The sequence below is a fragment of the Pelecanus crispus genome, chromosome Z (assembly GCF_030463565.1).
Source record: "Pelecanus crispus isolate bPelCri1 chromosome Z, bPelCri1.pri, whole genome shotgun sequence".
Classification (NCBI taxonomy): Eukaryota; Metazoa; Chordata; class Aves; order Pelecaniformes; family Pelecanidae; genus Pelecanus; species Pelecanus crispus.
The window spans coordinates 56,687,856-56,696,328 of record NC_134676.1 but is presented as its reverse complement, the minus strand read 5'-3'; the positions used below and the strand labels follow the sequence as shown (position 1 = coordinate 56,696,328).

At 38.8% G+C, this 8,473-nt stretch overlaps 1 pseudogene; it reads right to left on the bottom strand.

The window, feature by feature from the left end:
- Window positions 1–202: 202 nt before the first annotated feature.
- LOC142596728 (dynein axonemal heavy chain 6-like) lies at window positions 203–6,642 on the bottom strand (annotated as a pseudogene).
- Window positions 6,643–8,473: the final 1,831 nt, after the last annotated feature.

Sequence of the window (8,473 nt, the reverse complement as noted above, 5' to 3'; positions counted from 1 at the left end):
TCTATTGCAAGACATGGGTATACAGCTATGCAGCTTCCACGTTTAGACTGCAGTTGCATTCAAGTCAAGATATCCAGGTGGCTGTCTGTACAGCTGCTTGAGCTCTTGATCCCAGCGCTCAGCATGGGATGCTACTGTTTTCAGTAAATTACAACTATCTCCTTCAATTTTAGGTTACCACAGATTACATCTGATGACAGGTCTAACACCATTTGTTTGTTTCCATGTCAGCCAGATCTTCATATAGTCGATCAGCTTTTTCTCTTCCCAGCTGAGTGGAAATTATCTGAAGAAAATAAAACCATGGAAAAAATATATAAAGCAGCACAGACCTAAAACATCCTGCAATCTACTTGCTCACATTTTCAAAACTGGAAATTTAGCAACAGGCTTATAAATACATTTATTTTTTATGTGCCAAAAATTCATGCTTAAAATACATGCTTAGTTTTTCCAGTGTGTTTAGACCCTTATCTCCATTCTCAGTTTAGTTTTTCAGCTCATTAAAAGCTCCACCTCCACATCTTTCAATATAGGGCCAAAATGAGAAACTGACATTCTAATTACAATTAATCTGTGTTTCATGCCTCATTTTCTGCCAAATCACTCTCACAATGTAGCTCAAATATTTCAGCTGTTGTACCTCTCACCCTGTACCTATGCATCCTTTCTTACTCAATTTTAACTTACACGCCAAATTAATTCTTCCTACCTATCTCCACAATGAGGTATCTTCTGGGAGTAGTTAGAAAGTAATTCCTAGAAGTCTTGATTGTCCACTTACAGAAGTCAGTCAAAGCAAAATAAAACCTTCACCTGTGCAGAGAAGAGGAGAATGCAGAAACACTTACTTCTACGGTTGTCTCTGAAACGTCTTGTGATGGATAGTTAAGTGATCTGATCTAGTTAAGTGATAACGGGGTATCTTAAATTCCTTTTTAGTATAATTATTTTGCTGAAATCCTTTGTTTTTAAAAAAAAGATCTTTCAGGCTGGAGTTTGTCTCTAGTTGAAACAAGCGGTGTCAGACACCGATCCATTTCCTGTTTTTTTCCTTGGAGTTGAATGATCAAAATGTTTTGTGTAATCTACCCTCCCACGGGACCTGCAAAGGGACAGAGAGGATAATTAGCTGTCCCTGTTATTGGTATCATCCATGTATATCTGCTAAGTACCTTACTCTTGAACTACAGCAGGATCTCACCTTTCCAAGAAATCTTATTGAAGGGGAAATAAACTCATTTCAGCCATTTATTCTACAATTAAGATGTAAACTTTGTCTTTTTCAGCATCTCAGTACTTCTCTAGTCACCAGTAAACACCACGAGAAAAAGCAATGTCTTTTATTAAATCTGTTGCCTCTACTGAAACATGAGTAAGCTTTCAGGGACAGGAACCCAACTTTGGGCTTTCCCTGCATGCCTGAAAGCATACCTGTTGGTTTTAACTAAAACATTAATTGGTGTAATAAAAGCTACCACCTTTTCCTATAAACTCTGCCTCATTTACCTCCTTAGGCTGTGGGTAGGCAGGCAGTATTATGTAGTCTGCATGTTATTCCAGTTTGTGGTATTCCCCACACTTGCCCTGCTTCCTTCCTATTCTCCAGATTGATTGTGCACCACACCACAAACCAAATCAGGAAACAAACAGTCTTTAAAATAAAAAAGTGGAAAAATTGTGGATTTTTATGTTGTTTTGTTACTGGTTTTGTGGGAAAGGGGGGTTGCTGAATGAGCCTACTGTGCAGTGGCACAAACAGGTATCAAGGAAGAAGTGGTATATGCTGGAATCGGTCAGAGCTGGCAGGAAGTTGGAATGTTTTAAGACAGCATTGCTGCTGGAGAAGAGGCACCACCAAACCCTTGCTGTACTGCTACAAACACATTACTATTAATAGCCCAAAAGCATTAGCAGCTTCCTCTAGTGAAAAATAGATCAGCTAGTTCTCTGACAGACTTTCAAACAGAAGATAAAACTACTGCTTATCTCTTCATTACCAGAATTTTTAAGAAATCCTTTTAAGATCTCTAGGGCTACAATGATTACAGTGTTATATGTAGTTCAGTCTGTTTACAAGGGGCAACTTGCTTTTTGACAGACTGAGACCACAGCTGGGCAAAACTCTAATTTTACTAATAGACATTTCATTACATGTGCCAAAGTATACTTTCCCTGTTAAATGTAAAAGCTTGTGTCCCATTGTCTTGTGAACATATGCAGCTTCACTCCCTTCTGTTTTCCATCCATCATTTCAGTTTGTCCTGCTTTCAGCTGGGATAGAGTTAATTTTCTTCCTACTAGCAGGCATAGTGCTGTGTTTTGGATTTGGTATGAGAATAATGTTGATAACACACTGAGGTTTTAGTTGTTGCTAAGCAGTACTGACACTAGTCAAGGACTTTTGAGCTTCACATGCTCTGCCAGGTAAACAAGAAAACTGGGAGGGTGCACAGCCAGAATAGTTGATCCAAACTGACCAAAGGGCTATTCCATACCATACGACATCATGCTCAGTATATAAACTGGGGGGGGAGGGGGGTGTTGGCCGGGGGGGAGCAATCACTGCTTGGGAACTGTCTGGGTATCGGTTGGCGGGTGGTGAGCAATTGCATTGTGCATCATTTGCTTTGTATATTATTAATATTATTATTATTATTATTATTATTATTATTATTATCATCATCATCATCATCATTACTATTTGACTTTATTTCAATTATTAAACTGTTCTTATCTCAACCCAGGATTTTTCTCAGTCTTACTCTGATTCTCTCCCCCATCCCACCAAGGCAGGGGGAGTGAGCGAGCGGCTGCATGGTGCTTAGTTGCTGGCTGGGGCTAAACCACAACACAGTTATATCAGACATTTTAAAATAATTATTTTTATGGTAAGCTCACCTTAAGAAAGTCACAAAATATAATTGGCTTACACACAATATATTCTGGGATTCCAAACCTTTTGGCTACAAATCAATATTCAAAGTTAGACAGGTTTGTGTGGGACATATTTGCATACCCAGTGCAATAGAAATAAAGGGAGCTGATTTCCTTACTGGCTTTTCAGACAGCATAGGATAGAAATACTGCTGGTCTCTGCTGTTGATGAGGTGGTCATGGAAAAATCTTCGGCTTTCGTGGCAACATAGCCTGCATTTGGTCTCCCCCTACTTCAGGATCACTGTGGAGAACACCTATGTAAAAACCAGATGCAGTATTTTGTTGGATAAAATCAGAAAGTTTAATTCTATGTTAACATAATCTTTAAAAACCTTTAGAAGTGGGAAAAGAATTTGTCAGGTTCATTCAGAGAGCCTTACTGGCAGTGAAGAGTGTTCAGTAATCCAGCAGCATCAGAATATGAATAAAAAAGAAGCAGAATAAAGTAAAAAGTGAGACAAATCATTATACAAAATCATACAGTGCCTGCAAATGTCTGTGGCAGAAAACACAGGAAGAATAATGCTAAAGGAAGAAGAAAAGAGAGAGATTGTGAAATGGTAAAATATTAAGTCTATGAAAAATTCAGATTCAGAAATTAAACAGTTCATCATCCTTTACTGTTTCTCCATCACATGGAATGGAATTAGGAACTGAGTTGGAATGGCACAGAAATCATAACTGGACAGAGTGGCCTGTTAAAAGTGAAAACAAGAAAAAAAGAAAGGAAATATTGATGTGTGTTTGTGTTATTAACATTACTAATTTCAATATTAGAGTGTGCATATGTTATTCGTCAATGTTTTCAACTTACCTCATAAGAAAAGCTATTTAAAGTGTTTGTGACGTTTATAAAAATAAATTCAGTGCACAAACTTAAGCAGGGAGGTAAAAACTGCAATCTTATATTTGGTTATGCAGAGTGGACATCTACAAAAATTTTTCTTTTTTTAATTCTGGCTAGGGACAGATGATTCAAAGGTGCAGTAAGTTCCTTTAATATATGTATCAAGCCCATTTGTATGTTACTTTAAGAAAAATGTTCTGCTTAATTTCAGCAACCCCTCTTTTAGTGACATGAAGCTCCATTGGATTATTTTGATTAGTTTATCTTGGAGAACTATCCATGTTACTTAAAGTAATAAAACTGGTCTGTCATAATAGTGTCTGATGACTGGCTTCACTATGAATCCCACTGGTAGATCATAATCTGAATGAAGTATTATTAGTTACAAAATATTACCCATTTTGTTCTTTATGTCCACTCTTCCTTTAGCTATGGGAAAGCTATGGGAAAGTAAAAAATTAAGAACTGATAATTTTTCAGTGTGACTTTCAGAATTACTGGCATCTCAGCTAATTTACACTGAGTATTCTCCTTTATGAACTAAATAATCATTGTCCCTGCAAGCTAATGTGCTATATGTAAATCTAGTCATATCACTTGCAGAATTCATTGCCTTTCTCTGGCTCTAACCAATCTGGACCATATTTCTTTGGAAATAATATTTTAAATCTAGTGGGAACAAACTGCAGAGGCAGAATTAACTGAGAAGGCAAACAGAAGGCAGAATCAGAAAAGGAAGCTAGAAGCCTATGCCTTCTCTTTAAAGTATTCCTGTGTATACTCACATATCTGTTTTAAAGTAAAAGAGGGAAATGTGAATCAAAAGGGGTTTGTTAATTTGGCTTTCAGGCAACACACATTAGATACCTGAGCAGCTGAAGAAGCAAAGGAGCTAGAGGACAGAATGTGAATATATATGCCCTATTATCTCTGCAAAGCAAATATATTTACAGTAATTTATACACAATCCTTTCAATTTAAGTGTTTCCACTGCATTTGCCTTCTTTTTACACCTTTTGGGGGAAAAAAAAATATTACAGAAAACTATAAGTTTCTTTCATCTAGCCTGCAAGCAGAGAAAGAAAGACTAAAGTACAAGGGCGATTAACTGAAAATCATTTACCTTGGCCTAGAAAATCCAATTACATCAGATGGCGAAAGAGGAAAAAAAAATGTTTCTGAAGATGCAAGCATGAGAAAGTGGAGTACTGCAAAGGTCAATGCTAGAGAGCATAGTGCTCTTAATTCTCCTAACCAACTTAATAGGGTGCTAGAAAGCATCAGTTTAAAAACAGCTTTATCTTACCTTGGACACACTTTGACAAATCACATAAATTAAAAACATAACGGGATTTGTCTGGTGCTGGGAGAAGACCAATACTCATGCTTTGATAAATTTCCACAGCAGCATCCACAAAGTTTGTTGCAGTCTGCTTTAATGCTTGAGCAAATTCTGCCAAGAAGACCTTCAGGATAGCCTATGTGCAAAGCAGAAGCAGAAGAATAAAACACACTTGGAATGCAATAGGCAGGATATTTACTTTTACTTTGATCATCAAATACCCGCAGTCCCAATTTGTTATCATTTAAAAGAATCAGCTGAACAGTTTAACATAACAGAAGACACACACATTAACCACAAAACTGTAGTGAATAAATTTAAGCATTAATTTAAGAATTTGTTGTGGTTTAGCCCCAGCCAGCAACTAAGCAACACGCAGCCGCTCACTCACTCCCCCTACCCTGATGGGATGGGGGAGAGAATCGGAGGAGTAAGAGTAAGAAACACTCCTCGGTTGAGATAAGAACAGTTTAATAACTGAAATAAAGTCAAATAGTAATGATAATAATAACAATATAATAATGATAATAACAATAATAATATACAAAGCAAGTGATGCACAATGCAATTGCTCACCACCTGCCGACCGATACCCAGATAGTTCCCGAGCAGCAATCACTGCTCTCCGGCCAACCCCCCTGAATATATATTCAGTTTATATACTGAGCATGATGTCATATGGTATGGAATAGCCCTTTGGTCAGTTTGGATCAACTATTCTGGCTGTGCCCCCTCCCAGTTTCTTGGGCACCTGGCAGAGCATGCGAAGCTCAAAAGTCCTTGACTAGCATAAGCAGTACTCAGCAACAACTAAAAACATCAGCATGTTATCAACATTTTTCTCCTACTAAATCCAAAACACAGCACTATGCCTGCTAGTAGGAAGAAAATTAACTCTATCCCAGCCAAAACCAGGACAGAATTACATTAATTGAGTTCAGGAATTTACTGGAAGGTCCCAGCACGTAGTCTTCTAATTCATAGCTAGACATCTACATATGAAAGAGACTGGGTTGCAGGGAACAAATTAATGTCTGTGTCAAGAGGAAAAGAGCATTTGAGTACTTTGCACTGAACCACCTCTGAGCTGAAAAGTTGTCTATCTCCAGATAATCTGGGCAAAGCAGGTACATGTAAGAGCAGCCCCAGGACAAGGCAAATACATGATGAGGTCTGCACTGACCCGATGGAGAGATGCAGGTCAACTCCTTAGCCTTCTTCCTTATGTCCAAACCTGTGTCACACTCTTGTTTCCTACTATAGAATCTCCTTCGCTGAAAGATGCAAAAAATTAGGAAGAAAAGAAGAAGTGTAGAAAGAAGTGTTGAAACAAAGTTAAATGTGAAGGATGAAGGGAAACAGAGACAATTTAATTATATTGCAATATGACATAGTACATTCAAGATGTAAGTTGTTACTGACCTGAAAAAATTGGTTCAGGTTATGCTCTGAAGGTGTTAGAAGACACAGCATAGCAAAGTGTTCTAATAAAACATGGAGTTACAGGATTATGTCAAAACATATGGAAGGCAGCCAACATGGCTTCTAAAAGGGAAAATTATGCCTGACTAATCTAGTGGCCTTCTATGATGGCATGACTGCATCAGTGGACAAGGGAAGAGCTACAGATGTCATCTACCTGGACTTCTGAAAGACCTTTGATAAGATTCCCCACAACATGCTTGCCCCTAAATTGGCAAGATATGGGTTTGATGGGTGGACTGTTAAATGGGTAAGGAATTGGCTGGATGGCCATGTCCAAAGAGTTACAGTCAATGGCTCAACGTCCAAGTGAAAAATATTAACAAGTGATGTCCCTCAAAGGTCCATACTGGGACCAACACTATTTAATTTCTTGATCAATGATATAGACAGTGGGATCGAGTGCACCCTCAGCAAGTTTGTGGATGACACCAAGATGAGTGGTGCAGTTGGGAGTATGGAGGGAAGGGATGTCATCCAGAGAGACCTTGACAGGCTTGAGGATTGGGCCCACGTGAACACCACGAAGTTGAACAAGGCCATGTGCAAGGGCCTGCATCTGGGTCATTGCAATCGCCACTATTAATAGAGACTGGGGAATGAATGGCTTGAGAGCAGCCCTGAGGAGAAGGATTTGGGGTCACTGGCAGATGAAAAATTGGACATGAACTGGCAATGTGTGCTTGCAGCCCAGAAAGCCAATCATATCCTGGGCTGCCTAAAAAGAAGCACGGCCAGCAGGTCAAGGGAGGTGATTCTCCCCCTCTACTCTGCTCTTGTGAGACCCCACCTGGATTTTTGCATGCAGCTCTGGGCTCCCCAGCACGAGATAGGCATGGACTTATTCGAGCAGGTCCAGAGGAGGGCCACAAAAATGATCAGAGGGCTGGAAGACCTATTCTACAAAGAAAGGCTGGGGGAGTTGGCGTTGTTCAGCCTGGAGAAGAGGAGGCTCCAGAGAGACCTTATTGTGGACTTTCAGCACTTAACGGGGGTTTACAAGAAAGTCAGAGAAAGAGCATTTTACCGGGGACAATGGTTCTCAACTGAAAGAGGGTAGATTTAGATTGGACATAAGGAAGAGATTTCTTTATTATGAGGGTTGTGAGAATACGGGCAATGCAAACTGCTACTGTCATCCTAAGAATGATTCAAGTGAAGGCTGGTGGGACTTATGCATCACAGGCAAATTAACAAAAAATCAGTGTGGTTGAGTGTACTTGTATGTTTTTATTCAAAGAAAGTTAAAATTGCATAAGGACTCTCCTAATTTTTCAGAACAATCTACTGTTTGTTTTCAGTGGTTTTACAATATGCTAAAGTCATAACTTACTGAATTAATGCCCAAAACAAATGTCTGCACAGGCAGCAAGGCAACTGTCCACTTTTTTGCATGAATAATGAGACAGAAAAGAGAGGCAACCCCCCTTGTTAATTATCCACTTCAGCTCTCAGTTTGGAAATGACAAGGTTACCCTACCTTAAAAATTAATTTCAAGCTTTCCTCCACATCATGATGAAATGAAGCTCTCTTGCTAGAGGAAAATACTGAAAAAGAGTGGTCGTATACTTCAGCTTCAGCTTTTACCACCAGTGCTTTATGAAAGAAGCAGCAGATCACTCACACTCTGCACAATTCCATCTTTCTGTCCTTGAAATGGTTACAGTATTATCTTATCAGCCTTCACAGGAATATTATAGCTCCAGCATATTCATTTTAGTGCTATGTATGGCATAAAATGTGAGTATCCACAGAGAAGATATATATTATAACATATAGTATGCTACCAGAATGATAGATTTAAGAGATTTATAATGAAGGCCTCAAAAATTAGATGAGATTGTCTATGAAATTTTACCCC